Genomic DNA, 10,749 nt, shown 5'->3' on the forward strand with positions numbered 1-10,749 from the left:
AAATCAGTCTCAAAAACTTTCTTTTATTGGTGTTCGTTAACTTTTACAAATATGATTTTAAATTGCCAAAATAATTTCAGCTCTTTAGTCACACGATACAAGCACCACATTTCATACTGTAGAAGCCTGCATTGAGTTGTCTGATATTTGGTTGTAAAAAGATACAAAGGAAACAAAACAATCACATTTGTTTTTCATTTTATTTTTTCACAAATAAACAAATCAACAAAATCATCATTCATTCTCATTTGTAAGGAAACGCTTCAGCAGCCTTTTCTTTGGATGGATCTTTAAGTGCTGTTCTGGTGCATCGGTGTTGGTGTTTTCATAAATGTTCAGATGATAGAGAGTTTTTGTTTGATTTTGTTTGGTTTGTCCTGCAATGTGGAGTATTTTGTGACAACACACATAAGGACAGTCTGCAGTTCTTCTGGGTCTTTTCTCAATAAAGGAATACATTTTAATATCAGGCGGTAAAAGTCTTGGCCTTTTCCTGGATCCCATTTGCACTAGGTCTGTGCCACAAATCCATTCCCCTTCATAGCTGTCAGGTGTGAAAGAAAGTCTTTCCTCCATTTCCGCTGGTAATTCCTCTAAGGTTCTCACAGGCAGGGCAGTTGATCCAGGTAGCAAAGCTGGCTGATGGAATGGTCTGCTGTCAAAAATCTGCAATACAAAAAAGGGGGTGAATATTATATTGTTGTGATAGGTCATCTTTGGATATCTGAAGAAAACATACCATAAAAAACCCAAAGCAAAGGAAATAATCATCATCTAACAACCTGCTTACATGTATGGTTAAGGGTATAATTTTGTTTTTAACTTAAATTTCATTTGAATGCACTTTTATTATGTTTGAAATATTGACGTTATCTCATTTTTATCTGTGACTCTTTTCTATGATAACAGCGGGATATTGATTACTTTACAATTAGCTCAAATAAACAGAAACTCTTGCCACAACTCATTAGGATTCTATAGGCAAATAGACTTTGCAAGTGCAGTGGCATTTTGAAAAGGAATTGGCTCCAGAGCTTAGTAAATGAGATGATGGGTATATTGTGAATCCTTGTGAGCTATTATGAATGAAGCATTCAGTGGGTGTTGAACAATTATTTACTGTTCTTTGGTGTTTGGTGCGCTGGCACTTACACAAACTCACTTGGTAGTGTCAGATCAGTATATAAGGTATTTATAGTGCCGCGCTCCTATTTATAAACATATATATCTCTATATCCAATCTGTACTCATTCTGCTTAATTAATAATTATATAAATTCATGTGATAAATAATAATCAATGTGATAAATAATAATATTGATTATTATTTATCACATGAATTTAGGTTTTTTATGTGTGTATTGGCAATATATTGATAATTACTTAATCATATTAGTTTATGGAATACCACTTATCATTATGATTCACATTTGATTTATATAATTATTAATTAAGCAGAATGAGTACAGATTGGATATAGATATATATATGTTTATAAATAGGAGCGCGGCACTATAAATACCTTATATAATTAGTAAATGAGATGATGTTTCATTTTACAAAGAACGCCACAGCATAAGACCAAAACATTTGTTTTAAAAATGTGTGCCTATAATGCTTTCAATGAACTTTAAAAACAATAATGCCACAGCTATGTCCCTCAAAGTCTGAAAAACAACCATAAAAAAGATTCAGTATAGACAAAATAATCCAACTTACCTCCTCAGGACTTGTATCTGCCTGAACATCCATAGTCACAGTACTGTTCATTGATGGTCAGCAAATGTAGAGCAGTGAGGTTACTAAAGTACAGTTTGTTTTTATATAGTATCAACCACACACACCCCTTCCTCACCGTTCAAATGCAAATTATGGTAATACGCCCACCATTCTTACCCATTACAGGTTGTATGAAACTACATCCTGTTTGCACCTGAAAAGGGACATTCCATATTTGAAACTGCTTTCCAGAAAAAAATTAATGTTTTAACTCTAGTATTCTTAAGGGATAATCTCAAACTAGAAATGATATTATATGAACAAATCATTTCACTAATATTTAAAAAGTTTACTAATAATTCTTCAAGTTGTTGGTGGATATGCCACATTTCTTAAGATTGTATTTATATTTGGAATGAACTTAGTTTCAAATTTGCCTATTGAAATCAATAGTGGCTACAGCTACATGAATTTAAATTGTGTTTGGATTTTTATTTAGAACATACTTTTATAGGCAATAAAATATTTTAGTTTAGGGGTTTTCTGGATAGATTCACACAAATTTACGTTGTATTTGGAATGATCTTGACCTATGTGAAATTAACCTAGTTTACCAGTTCCTTTTTTTTTTTTGTTTACAAACGATTTTTTTTTTCAAGAAATAGACTTTAAAGTGATATTACAGCTTTAAACCGTATGTAAAACAGAAAAAAGGCACAAGTAAAATGTACATTTCAGAAAATACAATTATTTAGAGTAAAGTAAAAAGAAAAAAGAGAAAAGAATTTAAGTATTTGAGCAATATAAACAGAGAGGTAGGCACAATTATACATGTCACGTACCTGATGGGAGACTGAAATGACGAGGTTGGCCTCACTTGTGTCACTAGCCCTGACCCCACTGGAGTTGGAACAGAGGGAGTCTAGAACCCAGGGGAACAAGAGCGCCAGCAGTTGTTTGCAGCTCTAACAAGCAGAGTGGGTCTTGTAGATTGCCAGGCGTGCACCAGAGCAAGGCAGGTAGTGAGGGTAAGAGACCGGAGCAGTGTCATGAGAATAGCCAGGGTCATCAACAGTTGTGCAGCACGGAAATCAGAAGGAAAGCCAAGGTCAGGAGCAGAGCCGAAGTCAGGAACCAGTATCAATCAGGAGAACAATCAGAATCAGGTGAGGAACAAGCTGGGTCAGCAACAAAGGAATCACACAGGAACAAGCAGGACACGGGGGAGGTGAAGACCAGTCAGCACTCAACATGGGCAGAGACGCTCTTTAAAAAAGCCATCTGGCGCCAATCTTCGCCGTGTGTGTGCGCGATTGCGCATTTCTGCATGCATGCGCACAACCAGTAATTCTTCTCTGTGAATTCCTATGCGCATGCTCATTTCCGATCGCAATTCGTCTCGCCGGAAATCCCTTACATTGCCCCCCCCCTTTGGGGCAGCCTTTGGATGCCCACTAGGGCTCGTTTTTCAGGGTGAAGATGGAGGTAGGCTTGAACTATCCGTGGGGCATGGACATTAGTGGATGGCTCCCAGGAATTATCCTCTGGACCCTAATCTTTCCATTTAATGAGAAACTGGGTCTGTCCGCCCCTCTTCCTACAATTCAAGATGGCCTCAACCTCGTATTCTTCATTCCCCTCAACCAGCAGTGGGGCAAGCGCCTCCGGATCTCGATTGGGAAGTCCACTTGGAATAGCAAGGAGCAATAGAACACCTATGAATCTTCATATTACCATGTAGTTTTAGTTCGAAAGCTACAGTGTTAAATTTTCCCTTAATAGTAAATGGTCCCAGGTATCTTGGACCAAGTTTTCTCGAAGGGCAATTCAATTTTAGCTTTGCCATGGATAACCAGACTTTATCCCTTTGTTTCAGTTTTAAGTTGCCCCTTCTCCTTCTGTCAAAAAATCTTTTGTTTTTCGCCTCAGCTTCAGAAATAGTTTTTTGCAATATTTCACCGTTCCTCCTGAGGAACTCCATCCTTTCTTGTACTGCCGGGATAGTGGGTTCCACTGGTATTTCCAGAAGGAAGGAGGGGTGATATTCATAGTTGGAGTAAAAGGGGGATTGCTTGGTAGCCGAGTAAATGGAATTATTGTATGCGAACTCCGCTAAAGGAAGGAGAGATATCCAGTCATTCTGTGAATATGAGGAGAAGCATCAGAGGTATTGTTCCAGAGTTTGGTTCGTTCTCTCCATCTGTTCATTTGTTTGTGGGTGATATGCAGAGGAGAAGCGTAATTCGATATTTAACGCCTCACACAGAGCTTTCCAGAACTTGGATCTAAATTGTACTCCTCAATCGGATACAATATTGATAGGAATGCCATGCAATCTAACTAACTATCTCTTTGATGAAGGCAAAAACAGTTTCCATGGTGAAAGGAGTCCCTTTAAAGGGAATGAAGTGAGCCATCTTTGATAGGCGGTCAACTACTACAAAAATAGTGGTGAATCCCTCCGATGGGGGAAGTTCCACAATAAAATCCATGGAGATCATATTCCAAGGTTTTTCCGGTATGGGCAAAGATTCCAACATGCCCCAGGTCTTGGCTTTGTCAGATTTGTTTCTAAAGTAAACTGCACAAGATTTCACATAGTTCTGGCAATATTTCATTGAGTTTGGCCATCAGAAGGAACGAGAGACCAAATTTGAGGTCTTGTGGATTTCGAAGTGACCCGCTAAGGGGTGTCCGTGACACCTTTTTGAGGATAAGAGTCCTGAGTTCTTCGGGCAAAAAGATTCGTTCCTTATGAAAATGCAGACCGTCCTTTAGCTGAAGATGCATATCTATGGAGGGTGGATGATTGTCCACCACTTCTCTTATTTGTGTTACAAGGTCTGACTGCAGAAGTAAAAAGTTCTTGGCTGGAAAAATCATGTCAGGTTCAGACTGTACGATTGGGTCAGGAAACATATGGGAGAGTGCGTCGGGTTTACTGTTCTTTGATCCAGGATGGTATGTCAAATGAAAGACAAAGCGGGAGAAGAATAGCACCCATCTCGCTTGTTGTGGCCTTTGATGTTTTGCCGTTTTCAGATATTTAAGGTTTTTCTGGTATGTGAAGATGATAATAGGATGGGATGCTCCCTCCAGTAAGTAGCGCCATTCCTCAAGTGCTGCCTTGATGGCTAGCAGCTCTCTGTCTCCCACATCATAGTTTCTTTCAGAGGCATTTCATTCCTGGAGAAAAATGCAACAGGGTGCAGAAGGGATTTGAGTCCCTGTCTTTGTGACAAAATGGCTCCTACAGCATTCTCAGAAGCGTCCACTTCGAGGACAAAGGCTAGAGCAGGATCTGGGTGCTTCAGGATAGGTGCGGAGGTGAACAAGGTCTTTAATTGTTCAAAGGCTGTTTGGGCCTCAGGAGTCCACCTGACGGGAATATGTTGCCTGGTGAGCTGTGTTACTGGTGCGATGATTCCAGAGAAGTTGTTTATGAATTTCCTGTAGAAATTTGCGAATCCTACGATGCACTGCTTTCCTGTTACCAGGAACGGGCCATTCTAATACAGAGGACACCTTTTGGGGGTCCATAGAAATGCCCTCGGTGATCACAAGTCCGAGGAACTGAATAGACTGTTTCTCAAATTTACATTTTTCAGCCTTTGCGTAAAGGTGATGTTGGCATAATCTATCCAGAGTCTTTTTTACATGATCCTGATGTCTTTCTATTGAACTGGAAAAAACTAAGATGTCATCCAGGTAAACGATAAGGAATAGATCCAAATAGTCCCGAAGTGTATTGTTTACAAAATGTTGGAAGGTTGCTGGGGCACTACAGAGACCAAAAGGCATCACCAGGTATTCAAAATGCCCGAAGAGAGTTCGAAAGGCCGTCTTCCATTGGTCACCTTTGCAAATTCTAACTAGATTGTAACAGATCCAGTTTTGAGAAGAAACATGCTCCTCATAGCCTTTGGAATAACTGAGGAATTAGGGGAAGGGGTTAACGATTTTTGACCGTTATCTTATTCAGGTCACGGTAGTCCACACAAGGTCTGAGGGTGTGATCCTTCTTCCCAACAAAGAAAATGCCAGCTCCTGCTGGTGATGTAGAAGGCCTAATAAACCCTTTTTCCAGACTCTCCTCAATATAACCCCGGAGACCTCTAATTATACTTCCAATAGGGGGTAAATTCGTCCGAAAGGAATTTCGGCGCCGGGCAGGAGCTCAATCGGACAATCATAGGAGCAATGTGGAGGAAGAGTATTGGCACTCTTTTTATTAAATGCGTCCAGATAATCGTGGTAAACAACAGGAACGAGTTTCATGGTCTCGGGATCAGAGTGAATACTAAGAAGAGGGGTTGCTGTGCTTGGTTCTTTAGGAATGCAGCAATTCAGACAGTATTCCGAAGGAAAGAGGATCTTTCCAGACAACCAATTGATGGTTGGGTTGTGTGCTCTTAGCCAGGGCATGCCGAGAACAACTGGAAATATCGGGGAAGTAATAATATCCAGACACAGAAATTCCTGGTGTCCTGAGGAGGTGAGGCATAACATTGGCACGGTCTCTTGTGTCACAGGGCCAGAACTGATACCGACCCATCCGCTAGATGGACCAAAAGTCTTTGTGCCTTGGTACAGAGCAGAATCTTATTCTGGGTAGTGAAGTTTGTATCCATAAAACAACTACAAGCACCTGAGTCTATAATGGCCGGGACCGTGATCGTCCTTTCGGCCAGTTGTAGTTGAAGGTGGAAGGAGAGATGAGTTCGGCTTGTTCCTTGGGGATGCATCATATACTGTAGAACCAGCTGGGAGAGGGCTTATGGGGTCTTATTGGACATGTCACTACATAATGACCTGCGTCACCACAGTAGAGACAGAGATTGAACTTCTGTCGTCAAATATATTCTGCAGCGGACAACTGTGGTCTCCAAAAGCTCCTTCTAGATCAGGGGTGGGCAAACCTTTTGACTTGAGGGCCGCCATGGGTTCATATATTGGACCCGGGGGCCGGACCAAGAGTAGATGAATGATGTGTATGTGTCATCCATAGTAAGTATTGTAATATTCCCTCATAGTAAGCATAGTAATTAATCCCCCATATAGTAATTCATCCCCCATAGTAATTCATCCCCCATATAGTAATTCATGCCCCATAGTAATTCATCCCCCATAGTAATTCATCCCCCATATAGTAATTCATCCCCCATAGTAATTCATCCCCCATATAGTAATTCATCCCCCATATAGTAATTCATCCCCCATAGTAATTCATCCCCCATAGTAATTCATCCCCCATATAGTAATTCATCCCCCATAGTAATTCATCCCCCATAGTAATTCACCCCCCCATATAGTAATTCACCCCCTATATAGTAATTCATCCCCCCTATAGTAATTCATTCCCCATATTAAGTCCCCAAGTCCCCCCTGTGTCAATTTACTTACCTTTGCTCCGCGCGTTCCTCTCGCCGTGTTCCCGCGCCGTTCCGGTCTTCAGGGCGGACTGTGAGAGGATTAGTTAAAGATAGTTATTTAGAGGTTGTATAATAAATTACCATATCACCCAGTAGATGGCCTCCATTCAGTAGCCAAAAAAGACATGCAAAAAAAGGGGGGTTGTGAAAAGAAATTCACAGAGAAAGTGGCTACATTATGAACAGAGTGTGACAATCAGAAAAATTTCCAAAAATTATGCTTTATTACATATACAAGTTTGACATTTGGGCAATCACCCTGGTTTACCATCACCTCAGTATGAGACAATACACACAGACCTAAAACCATATAAAATGACACCAAGACCGGTCCAAATAATTGTGCAACAAAGACAGTGACTACTAGAGCCTAAGGTCTTTGTAGCACTGGTTCACAGGTGAACACTTCCCACAGGAGGTGTATGCAAAAATTATACCATAGGTATACCATGTAACATGTTGTAAATATGTAGATATATGCTACTACCAAAATGGTTATATCCCAAGCAGGGAGTGTCAAAACATTACACTATAGATATAAAATATCACATGTATGCAGTGCAGCAAGCACAGTATGCGTCAAAAAGAGAAACATGCCTCTAGGCCTATAAGAGACAAGAAAAAATGAATGTCATATATAAAATGCAGTACACTCCTATGCCGGCACATGTGGTTGGGGCCCATTCATCTGTAATATAAGCGACTGTTTCCTTAGGGCTCTTAAATGAGAATAAGCCCCATTTGTTACCAGGATGGAAGGATAGATGCAAATAGCAGAGCACTGCTTGAAATGGTTTCTTCACCACTATATGTGGACTACACACCACTTTCTGTAAGGAAAACAAGACAAATCCCAATAAATCTTCTGCCTGTTGAGATACATGTAGTATATCCTGTTTCCTATGAAAAGCACCATGATGTCCCCATCCTGTAGTGAAACAAACAATATGTGGAAAGTCACTGGAAGAGCTTTACTCTATGTAAGATGTATAGGTTATATCGATCACAGAGGACCATATAACTAGTGTCCTGTAACAATCCACTCACCACCTGCGCAATGGATAGTAGGAGAGGAAAAGATGTCCTTCATAGGTACTGCCTTACAAGGCCAGAGAGGCCAGGGAACAACCGCTGACATCAGCCGATATACCGTGGGTTCCAGCCTCTTCTCGGCGCCTGTGCTGCTTAAGCCTGCCTCATGGCATGTGAAGATGGCTTCCTCCTTGTAGGTCAGCGTGCGTTCCACCTAGTGCGCATGACCGGAAGTGACGTATCTGACGTATGACGTCAACGCGTTTCGCCGATGGGCGTATCTCACTCAGCTTCGTCAGGACCAATGAGATTCCTGCATTCCAATTTTCTATTTATAGTGGGTTAAGACCCACCCATTTATGCAAAAATTAACTTGCAGTTATTCCCATTGGAAGAAAAAAAGGGGGGCTAAATACTTAGCACAGCTGCTGGTCATTATTAAATTCAATTAAAAGAACAAGCGACTGGAAATATCAGAGAGAGGAAAGGCTTGACAATTTCAACAATGCATACACAAATCAAAAAAACCATAAATGTATATACTAATCAATTGGAAAATTACCATACTTTCACCAAGAGATGGCAATGTTTAGTGAAGGAATCACCAGGCCTATTCATTAAATCAACAGTTCCTAAAAGTACAGTATGAATTACCACAAAGCCACCACAAGATGGCAATGTTAATTAACGAATCTCACTGTGGATTATATTGCCAAAGATACCTAGACTTCAAATACCCATTTAATGGTATCATTATTATTAAGAGGGAAGGGCATAGTTAGCTCAGCAGTCGGTCCTTTTACATTTTTAGACCTATATTCAGGTTTATATCATCAGGTCATCAATATTTCCCAGATGCCAAAAGGTTTACCTTCATTCTTTGACATATAATTCACCCATTAGTGAAGACAGAAAAATGCCATAGATCAACTGACGCATGGCAACATAAGGATACATAACTATGTAAATCTATTTATCCAAAAATACTTGGAGATCACATTCCACATTTAACCCCTTTGGGTACATTGTATCAAGTTTATATATCCAATATTTCTCCTTTTTTAGCAGTTCTCTGTCAAAATCACCTCTCCTTTGAGGAAAGTGCAATGCATAGAAACCTTTCACTTTTGTGCCATCCAGTTTACCTCCATGATATTTAGCATAATGTTGAGCAAGATTGCTTTCAGGATCATTTGATCTAATATCTCTAAGATGTTCACCTATTCGTACTTTAAGTTGTCTTTTGGTCTTACCAATATACATCTTTTTACATGGACAGGTCAAAATATATAGCACTCTCACTGTGGAGCAATTTATAAGACTTTGAATTTTATAATGAGTGTTATTTCCTGAGTCATAAAAGGAATCCGTGCGGTCCACATATTTACAAATTTGACATTTTCCACATTTAAACATCCCCTTAGTACGTGATTTTAACCATGTTGTTTGTTTTAACGGTTGATAGTCAGAATGAATAAGGAGATCACCAAGATTTGGTGCTCTTCTAGCTACCATTTGAGGGCGTTCACCTACAATCTTATTCAATTTGGGACATTGAGTTAAAATCTTCCAATGCTTTTCTAATATTTGTTTTACATCTTGCCATTGGGCTCCAAATTGGGTTATCATTCTGACAGGTTGCTCACTTAATTTAACCTTCTCATCCTTTTTGGGAGATAATAAATCCTTACGGTCAGTTTGATATGCCCGTCTCCGAGCCTTTCTAATTTGAGAGTGAGAATATCCCCTTTCCCTAAATCTTCTATAGAGGTCCTGGGCCTCCATCCTAAAGTCATTAATGTTCGAACAATTTCTCCGACATCTCAAAAACTGTCCCACTGGAATCCCTGAAATCAGTGAACGTGGGTGATAGCTTCTGGCCTCTAATAGGGTGTTGGCAGCAGTTGGTTTCCTATACGTTTTTGTGAGGAGTCTTCCGTCTTCAAGTCTAATTTCCAAGTCCAGAAAGGAAATACACCTTTCATCAGATAAATATGTAAGTCCAATGTTAAAGGAGTTTTGATTTAACTCCTCCATGAATAGTTTTAATTCCTCAGATGTTCCTCTCCATACAAGGAACACATCATCTATATATCTTAACCAAATCTGGACATTAACAAGAAACCTTGATGATCTGAAGACAACCTGCTCCTCCCAGAAACCCAAATGTAGACATGCGTAGGCCGGGGACCACGGTGCTCCCATACTAGTACCTTTAGTCTGTTGATAAAAGGTATTATTAAATTGAAAAAAGTTATCTCGTAATGCAAAGTCCAACAACTCACTAATAAATTCATTCTGTCCTCCTAAAGTAGGGTATGTTTTATCAAGGAAGTAAGAAGCCGATCTCACACCACATTCATGTGGGATAGAAGTGTAAAGTGATTCCACATCTATTCCCACTAGAATGGAATTTTCATTAATAATCATATTTTCAATCTTGGCCAACACATCTTTAGTATCTCTTACATAAGAGGGGAGATTAGGAACCATATCTTTGAGAAACAGATCTATATATTTCCCTGTTTTATCTAGGGGACCATTAATGGCAGAAACAATCGGTCTAC

At 39.8% G+C, this 10,749-nt stretch overlaps 1 pseudogene; it reads right to left on the minus strand.

Moving 5' to 3' along the window:
* Positions 1 to 5,084: 5,084 nt before the first annotated feature.
* Positions 5,085 to 10,268, minus strand: LOC149459619 (uncharacterized; annotated as a pseudogene).
* Between the last annotated feature and the right edge of the window lie 481 nt (positions 10,269 to 10,749).

Source organism: Staurois parvus, unplaced genomic scaffold (assembly GCF_062004578.1).
Source record: "Staurois parvus isolate SC_StPar_1 unplaced genomic scaffold, SC_StPar_1.0 ptg000251l, whole genome shotgun sequence".
NCBI lineage: Eukaryota > Metazoa > Chordata > Amphibia > Anura > Ranidae > Staurois > Staurois parvus.